The sequence below is a fragment of the Delphinus delphis genome, chromosome 9 (genome assembly GCF_949987515.2).
Source record: "Delphinus delphis chromosome 9, mDelDel1.2, whole genome shotgun sequence".
NCBI lineage: Eukaryota > Metazoa > Chordata > Mammalia > Artiodactyla > Delphinidae > Delphinus > Delphinus delphis.
Window position 1 is genome coordinate 100628793 of NC_082691.1, and position 9741 is coordinate 100638533.

Below are 9741 nucleotides of genomic sequence, written 5' to 3' on the forward strand. Positions count from 1 at the left end.
AAGTGTTAGAGGGACTTTTAAAAAGGGAGTAGACCCCAAAGGGGTTGATACGCCAACTCCATCGGCTGGCTGAGTCGACCACAGGATGTGAGAGAAGGAAGCACGTAATAAGAGCAGGAAAAACAACCACTAGCTGAAAAGTTGTGGGCTGTTTTCATCTGTAAGCAAATCTTTAAAATGTAGATATTACCCTTACATGCGGAATCTAAAATATGATACAAATGAACCTATCTATGAAACAGAAACAGAATCACAGACATAGAGAACAGACTGGTGGCTGCCAAGGGGGAGGGGCTTGGGGGAGGGATGGAGTGGGAGGTCGGGGTTAGCAGATATAAGCTTTTATATACAGAATGGATAAACAACAAGGTCCTACTGTAGAGCACAGGGAACTAAATTTAATATCCTGTGATAAATCATAATGGAAAAGAGTATATAAAAAAAAGAATGTGTATATGTATAACCGAATCACGTTGCTGTACAGTAGAAATTAACACAACATTGTAAATCAACTATACTTCAATAAAAACTATTGATAAAATGTAGATGTTATTGAGGAAATTTGAACACTTATTGGATACTCGATAATACAGAATTGTTAATTTTTTCTCAGTTACAATTAGGTTATTATGCTTACATAATAAAAGGATCTTTAGCTTTCAGAGATACATAGGGAATGAAATGCTCTCTGGGATTTGTTTCAGAATCGTCTGGGGCATAGGCGTGAGAAGGTGCAGTTAGAGATGAAACAGTGTTGACTGTGTGTTGATGATCTGAAGCTGGGCGAGAGGGGACCGGGCTCATTAGAGCCTCTGTCTACCATTGTCGTGTGTTGGAAAACTTCCTTAATAACCAGTTGAGGTATGTTTTTGCCTAATCCTTCTGGCTTTTTGAAAGATCCCTTCTTAATACTCCCGAAGAAACGGGAGTGTTGTGGATGTTTTGGGGCAGAGGAGGTGTTTGAGGCTGACTGGCAATGTTGGTTTTGAGCCCTTTCCTTTTGTCCAAGAGATCAGGATGGCTGAGAAGGGGCAGGGGCTAAGAAGATGCCCTGCTTAATTTACATAGGGAGTAATGTCATTCTACTAGTCCTTTCAAGATGGGGAAAGATGATCTCATTAGATAACTGACCCAAATCATTTTGTGGTCGGATTGACTTACGGATAGATTAACTGGAAAATCTGAAAAGTTTTCCAAATGCTACTGAGGAAATAAAATTGCAGCAAAGACCTCTTTGCTGTGCGTCAGATAGTTGAGTATGAACCGACTTTTGACCTCTAGAATGTTAATTCTACGTTGGAATGCTTTGAGGGTCTTTGTTGTTGTTTTTCTTTTTTTGTGTGTGTGGTACGCGGGCCTCTCACTGTTGTGGCTTCTCCCGCTGCGGAGCACAGGCTCCGGGTGCGCAGGCTCAGCGGCCATGGCTCACGGGCCCAGCCGCTCCGCGGCATGTGGGATCTTCCCGGACCGGGGCACGAACCCGTGTCCCCCGCATCGGCAGGCGGACTCTCAACCACTGCGCCACCAGGGAGGCCCTTTTTTGTTGTTTTTGAACTAAATGTTTTTAAAAGGAAAAATGACATAAATAATTTTTGAGAGAATCCCAGTTCTTTAGAGTGACTATGTTCCTGCTCTGATCCCGCGGGGGAGGGCAGCGCGGTGCCTCTGGAACAGTGAGAGAGCAGGTGGGGGACACTGAGCCCCTGCCAGTACTTCAGAGATTGATGCCCAGCTGTAACAATACTGTGAGTGAATTTTTGGAAGTAATTTCCGTATTTGCCCTAATTTAGAAAAATTCTGAGGAACACTAGAAATGACTAGGGATCACAACAAGAAATGCAGTGTTAATGTCAACTTCCAGTAGAGACAGGTTCTGTGCTCCACGCTCTGGGTCTTCTTTCTGGACAAGGTGGGGCGGGGGGTGATGCCATGGGACTGGTAGAAGCAGGTATTTGGATTGAAGAGGCTTCCGCTGACTTTTCAGTGGCCACTAGACAGAAATGGCTGTGGTAGGAAGAGCATGGGTCTTGGTGTTAAAACTGGGTTAGAATCCCAGCTCTGCCACTTCTAGCTGTGATCTTGGGGAAACTCGCTCCTAACAGGAATTGTCTGGTTCTCTGCACTCCAAAGGTTGCCTGAAGTAAGGCACAGGTGCCTGTTGGCGAGCGTCCCCCTCTTTCTTTCTTTTTTTTGTTGTTTATTGCTAACTTAAAAAAAATTGAAATACAGTTGATTTACAATGGCATGTTAGTTTCAGGTGTACAGCACAGTGATTCACACACACACACACACACACACACACACACACACACACACATATATATATATATACACATATATCTATTCTTTTTCAGATTCTTTTCCCTTATAGGTTATTACAAAATATTAAGTATAGTTCCCTGTGCTAGACAGTAGGTCCTCATTGGGTATCTATTTAATATATAGTAGTGTGTATATGTTAATGCCATCCTCCTAAAATATCCCTCCCCCCCTTTCCCCTTTGGTAACCATAAGTTGGTTTACTATGTCTGTGGGTCTATTTCTATTTTGTAAATAAGTTCATTTGCATCCTTTTAGATTCCACATGTTAACTGCTATCATATGATAGTTGTCTTTCTCTGCCTGGCTCACTTCACTCAGTATGATGCGTCCCCCTCTTTCCAAAGCACTTCCTTCGATGTCCGTTTCCAGGCTGCACCCCTCAATCCTCCGTCCCAGCTGAGCACAGGCACCACCCCCTCCTGGCCACCTGCTTCCCACCCAGCAGGTGGAGGGGTTGCATGATGGGGAAAGTCAGGGGGACCCTCGGGCCCGGAGGGACATGGCTGGCCCCAGGGTTCTGAACCTGGGTACGGGTATGGAAATGGAATTGTCAGTGGGTTGAGGTTTCCAGGACTTCTAAAAGGGCCCCAATAAACCCTCCAGAACTTTCACTCGAGGCTGGAAGAATAAAATGAGGAATTTCTGTTTCTCTAATTTGAGGGGTTTTAGAAATGGAAGTTGGGGCTCCAGACGTTTCTTCGCTTCCACAGTGAATAGAATGGAGGCAGCTTTTCCTTGGGTTGGACTTAGTGCCTGAAACCCTTCTACTGGTGCCACCTTCCAGCTGTTAGCCCCCCCCACTGGGTGGGATGCTGAGTCTGAAATGCCCCCCGCACCTCATCTTCCCCTTCCAGATACTGCAGTCCCACCTGGTGAGGCCCGGATCCCTCCTTTCTGGCTGGAATCGTCCTGGGGCCAGATGAGATCCGAGGAAGGCCGTGAGCTGTGGTGGGCACCGTGCCATCCAGAAACAGGGGAGCTGAGGGGGTCCAATTGGGCTGGAAAGACCCCAGTCTGTTTGGGTCTGAGGCCTCACCTGTAACAGGTATATCTTGGTTGAAGGCAATGTACAAGATGTTTGAGGGAAGTCCTGTAAGTTCATTGCACAAAAGTAAGACCACTTACAGGGCTGGTGTGGAGGAGACCGAGAGAGGATGCAAAGAATGTAGTCCTGGAGATGGAGAGAGGATGCAGGAGGTGGGTGTGGAGATGGAGAGAGGATGCAGGAGGTGGGTGTGGAGAGAGCCTAGTGCTGGGCTCCCAGGGGAAACGCCTGAACCAACCCAAAGGAGGGTCCACCCAAGCTAGACTCTTGCAACAGGCCCAGCCCAGTGGGTTTCTGGGCCCTGGGCAGTTGGAGGAGAGAAGGGCAAAGTCAGACCAAGTGTGCCTGGAAGGCTGCTCCAGACAGGGTGGGATTGGAGGTTGCGGGGAAGGTGCTAGGGCCCACAGCCAGGATCCCCTTGGTGGGAGACGGCAGAGAGGCGCTGAGCCTGAGGAGTGTTTTGGATCCACAGGTCCTCCAGCTGCAAGGAGGGTGATGCCCTCAAGTTGGCGACCAAGGGGTCACTTCTGGAGAAAGCCCAGAGCTGCAGGAAGTGGCCAGACACCTGCTCCACTGTTGCCAGCTGGGACCCCGCGGGATTTTCTCTACCTCCCCAGGCAAGCGCTCCCTTTCTAAAAGCAAGATAATAAAACCTGCTTCCTGTTTTCACTGATGTAGATTGTGATTACTTGGTGGGTTATTTTTAGGAGAGTTGCCAACATCTTCCGATGAACAACTAATTCCAGGTGCTCTGTGGGGCCCTGGAGAAGCTGCAGGAAGATTGGCTGCCTGGTGCCCGGCTTCTCTTATAATTCATTAGGCTTCTGGAACGCATGTAGTGAAAGACAGAAAACATTGTGACGAGAAGTCAGGGGACCTGGGTGTCACACCTTGTGGTGAACTTTATTTTTTATTAAATAGAAGGGTGACTTTTAAATTTTTTCTAGCTTTATTGAGATATTCTTGACATATTATATATGTAAGTTTAAGGTGTATGATGAGATGATTTCATAACTGTATATATCGCAAAATGTTTACTACAATGAGGTTAGTTAACACCTCTGCCCCTCACCTTTTTGTGTGTGTAGTGATAACGTTTATCATCTAATCTCTTAACGACTCTCAAGTATATTATGAGGCTAACCTCATTCTCTGCTTCTCAGAAGGTGCTGACTCAGTCCTGGGCACCAAAGAGAGAGGCTTGTGGGGACCCCAAGGCCACCGGCTGCAAGCTAGGCTTTTGGAGGGCTTCCCTGGTGGCGCAGTGGTTAAGAATCCGCCTGCCAATGCAGGGGACATGGGTTTGAGCCCTGGTGCGGGAAGATCCCACATACCGTGGAGCAACTAAACCCATGCGCCACAACTACTGAAGCCCGCGCGCCTAGAGCCCGTGCTCCGCAATAGGACAAGCCACTGCAATGAGAAGCCCACGCACCACAACGAAGAGTTACCCCTGATCTCCACAACTAGAGGAAGCCCGCTCGCAACAGCGAAGACCCAATGCAGCCAAAAATAAATAAATAAAATAAATTAAAAAAAAAAAAGTTCTTAGGAGTGTTGAATTGTTCTTCATTATCTATACATACTTATGTAAAATGCGCTGGAGGACTTCCCTGGCAGTCCAGTTGTTAAGAATCCACCTTCCGATGCAGGGGACGCGGGTTTGATCCCTGTTCAGGGAACTAAGATCCCACATGCCACGGAGCAACTAAGGCTGCGTGCTCTAGAGCCCGCGTCACAACTAGAGAGCCCGCCCTCCGCAACTATTGAGTGCACATGCTCTAGAGCCTGCATGCCGCAACTAGAGAGAAGACCATGTGTTGCGATGAAACATCCCGTGTGGCACAAAGAAGATCCCGTGTGCTGCAACTACTGAACCCCACTCGCTCTCCAGCCTGCATGCTGCAACTAGAGAGAAGCTCATGCACTGCAATGAAAGATCCCACGTGCCTCAAAGAAGATCCCGTGTGCCACAACTAAGACCCGATGCAGCCAAATAAATAAATATTTAAAAATAAATAAAATGCTCTGGAAGGTGGGCCATGGCTGGGCTGTGGTCTGTCTGAGCCCAGGCTCTGGCCCTCAGCCAATGAAGCAGGGGCACCTGGGTTTAAGATGCAAGAAGTAATCGGCCTCTGAGGTCCCTTCTGGCTCCTGGCTTTTTACCTGTTTCTTTTTTTGTTTTTAATTAATTAATTTATTTTTGGCTGCGTTGGGTCTTTGTTGCTGCGCACGGGCGGTGAGCAGTCATTGAGGTGCGAGGGCTTCTCATTGCGGTGGCTTCTCTTGTGGAGCACGGGCTCTAGAGTGCAGGCTCCGTAGTTGTGGCACGCGGGCTCAGTAGTTGTGGCTTGTGGGCTCTAGAGCGCAGGCTCAGTAGTTGTGGTGCACGGGCTCAGTTGCTCCGCGGCATGTGGGATCTTCCCGGACCAGGGCTCGAACCCGTGTCCCCTGCATGGGCAGGCGGATTCTCAACCACTGCCCCACCAGGGAAGTCCCTGGCTTCTCACTTGTGTTTTGGCCCCACTTGTTCCTGGTGCACCCATGTCGCCTTCCTCTGCTCATTAAAAATCCTGCTCTTGCCTCCCCACCAGCCAGCAGCCTGGGTGGCAGGGACAGATGTCCTTCTAATAATACCAAGGTGGTAGAAAAGTCCTACCAGATGTGATGATAGCACCTGCGGATGGAGCAGCAGCCCTTGGCATTCACCATCCGGCCTCCCACCCAGCGAGGGGACTATAGCCCCGAGAGACGCCTCTTCCCAAGGCGACGCTGAGTCTAGACACCTACATCAGCATCATGTGCCGGAACGGGGAGAGAAGTTAGATGGCAGCTGGAGGGGGAAGCGGGGTGAGAGAATATTCTTTTTTAAAGATGGGAGAGGAGAAGGTAGGAGAGTTATGGGGCTGGGGGGCGGGGGAGGTGAATGGACTACAACACAGAGGGATGATGCCCCGTTAGAGCCCGTTGAGGGTGGTGATCCTACTGTAAAGTCACTTCCGCCAGTAGGTTTGTGTGTCTCCCCGCGGCGCCCTCAGCGGTGCAGGCGCAGGCGTGGTGTTGATGGATCGGCGCCATGTTTCACCCAGCACATTCATGTTCTCCTCTGCCTGACAGCCTTAGACGGCCCTCTTCCTGACTCTTGACCTCCCTTTCCTTGAAGCATTTACTTCAGAAAACTTGCAATTGCAAACTCTTTCTCTGCCCCTTTGAGATGTAACTCTTTTTAAAAGCCTCCTGCCAGTTTTACAACCCAGATCTATCTTTCTCAAGGATGTGGGAGCGGTCCATCCCTTTGAAATGTAACCACCAAGGGAGATAGCGCCCCATCTCCCTTCTCCCCGGGAGGGTCAAGCCTGACTTTGATGGGCTCCAGTGAGCACACATGGCCTTGTTACACTGACAGCTCCTCTGACGTCCTCCAGTACTTTTCCAGCAGCTCACCCCAGCCTTGAACATCCTTCCTGGTGTTTCAGCGGTGGGTTCCGTCTTAGTTCTGGCCTCTCTCCCCTGTTATCAGAGCCTTGAACAGTCTTCCTGGCCTGGTCGCCTTTGTCTGCTGCAGCTGTTGCTATTGTTGTTGTTTTAGTTTATTTTATTCAGGTAGAGTTGACTTACAATGTTGTGTTAATTTCTGCTGTATAGCAAAGTGATTGAGTTATACACACATACTCATCTTTATCCTGTTTTGTTTTAGTTGTTTTCAGTGGGAGGGTTGGCGTGAATAACATGGGAAACAGGAATCAGTCATGACCTTTTGGCTTTCTCTGCCTGCCCTGCCTCTAGTGCCTCAGACTCAGTGTCCCCAAGCTGAGGCGCTTGTCTTTCTGGAAAACCCCAGTCTCTCACAGCCGCAGCTGCACAAAGGCCACTAGAAAGTGCTGTGACCCCTGACATCCCACAGCTAAGCCCTGGTCCGGGAAGATCCCACATGCCGCAGAGCAGCTAAGCCCGTGCGCCACAACTACTGAGCCTGTGCTCTAGAGCTCACGAGCCACAACTACTGAAGCCCGCCCACCTAGAGGCCATGCTCTGCAACAAGCCCGCACACCACAATGAACAGTAGCCCCTGCTCTCTGCAACTAGAGAAAGCCCATGCGCAGCAACGAAGACCCAAGGCAGCCAAAAATAAATAAATAAATGTATAAATAGGCATATTATTTCTTTTCTTTATTTCTTCTTTTATACAGCAGGTTCTTATTAGTCATCAATTTTATACACATCAGTGTATACATGTCAATTCCAATCGCCCAATTCATCATACCACACCACCACCCCCCGCCGCTTTCCCCCCTTGGTGTCCATACGCTTGTTCTCTACATCTGTGTCTCAATTTCTGCCCTGCAAACTGGTTCATCTGTACCATTTTTCTAGGTTCCACATGTATGCATTAATATACGATATTTCTTTTTCTCTTTCTGACTTACTTCCCTCTGTATGACAGTCTCTAGATCCATCCACCTCTCTACAAATGACCCAATTTCGTTCCTTTTAATGGCTGAGTAATATTCCATTGTATATATGTACCACATCTTCTTTATCCATTCGTCTGTCAATGGGCATTTAGGTTGCTTCCATGACCCGGCTATTGTAAATAGTCCTGCAATGACCATTGGGATGCATATGTCTTTTTTTTCTTTTTTTTTGCGTTACGCGGGCCTCTCACTGTTGTGGCCTCTCCCATTGCGGAGCACAGGCTCCGGACACGCAAGCTCAGCGGCCATGGCTCATGGGCCCAGCTGCTCCGTGGCATGTGGGACCTTCCCGGACCGGGGCACGAACCCGTGTCCCCTGCATCGGCAGGCGGACTCTCAACCACTGCGCCACCAGGGAATCCCCCAGCTTTCTTTTGATTTCCATTTGCATGGAATATCGTTTTCCATCCCCTCACTTTCAGTCTGTATGTGTCCCTAGGTCTTAAGTGGGTCTCTTGTAGACAGCATATATAGGGGTCTTGTTTTTGTATCCATTCGTCCAGTCTGTGTCTTTTGGTTGGAGCATTTAATCCATTCACATTTAAGGTAATTATCAATATGTATGTTCCTATTACCATTTTCTTAATTGTTTTGGGTTTGTTTTTGTAGGTCCTTCCCTTGTGTTTCCCGCTTAGAGAAGTTCCTTTAGCATTTGTAGTAGAGCTGGTTTGGTGGTGCTGGATTCTCTTAGCTTTTGCTTGTCTGTAAATCTTTTGATTCCTCCATGGAATCTGAATGAGATCGTTGCCGGGTAGAGTAATCTTGGTTGTAGGTTCTTCCCTTTCATCACTTTAAGTATATCATGCCACTCTGTTCTGGCTTGTAGAGTTTCTGCTGAGAAATCAGCTGTTAACCTTATGGAGTTCCCTTGTATGTTGTTTGTCATCTTTCCCTTGAGGCTTTCAATAATTTTCCTTTGTCTTTAATTTTTGTCAGTTTGGTGACTATGTGTCTCGGCGTGTTACCCCTTGGGTTTATCCTGTATGGGACTCTCTGCGCTTCCTGGACTTGGGTGGCTATTTCCTTTCCCACGTTAGGGAAGTTTTCAACTATCATCTCTTGAAATATTTTCTCGGGTCCTTTCTCTCTTTTCCTTCTGGGACCTCTATAATGTGCATGTTGTTGCATTTAATGTTGTCCCAGAGGTCTCTTAGGCTGTCTTCATTTCTTTTCATTCTTTTTTCTTTATTCTGTTCTGCAGCAGTGAACTCCACCATTCTGTCTTCCAGGTCACTTATCCGTTCTTCTGCCTCAGTTATTCTGCTATTGATTCCTTCTAGTGTAGTTTTCATTTCAGTTACTGTATTGTTCATCCCTGTTTGTTTGTTCTTTAATCCTTCTAGGTCTTTGTTAAACATTCCTTGCATCTTCTCGATCTTTGCCTCCATTCTTTTCCCGAGGTCCTGGATCATCTTCACTATCATTATTCTGAATTCTTTTTCTGGAAGCTTGCCTATCTCCACTTCATTTAGTTGTTTTTCTGGGGTTCTATCTTGTTCCTTCATCTGGTACGTAGCCCTCTGCCTTTTCATCTTGTCTGTCTTTCTGTGAATGTGTTTTTCGTTCCACAGGTTGCAGGATTGTAGTTCTTCTTGCTTCTGCTGTCTGCCCTCTGGTGGATGAGGCTATCTAAGAGGCTTGTGCAAGTTTCCTGATGGGAGGGACTGGTGGTGGGTTGGGCTGGCTGTTGCTCTGGTGGGCAGAGCTCAGTAAAACTTTAATATGCTTGACTGCTGATGGGTGGGGCTGGGTTTCCTCCCTGTTGGTTGTTTGGCCCAAGGCAACCCAACACTGGAGCCTATCTGGGCTCTTTGGTGGGGCTAATGGCGGACTCTGGGAGGGCTCACGCCAAGGACTACTTCCCGGGACTTCTGCTGCCAGTGGCCTTGTCCCCATGGT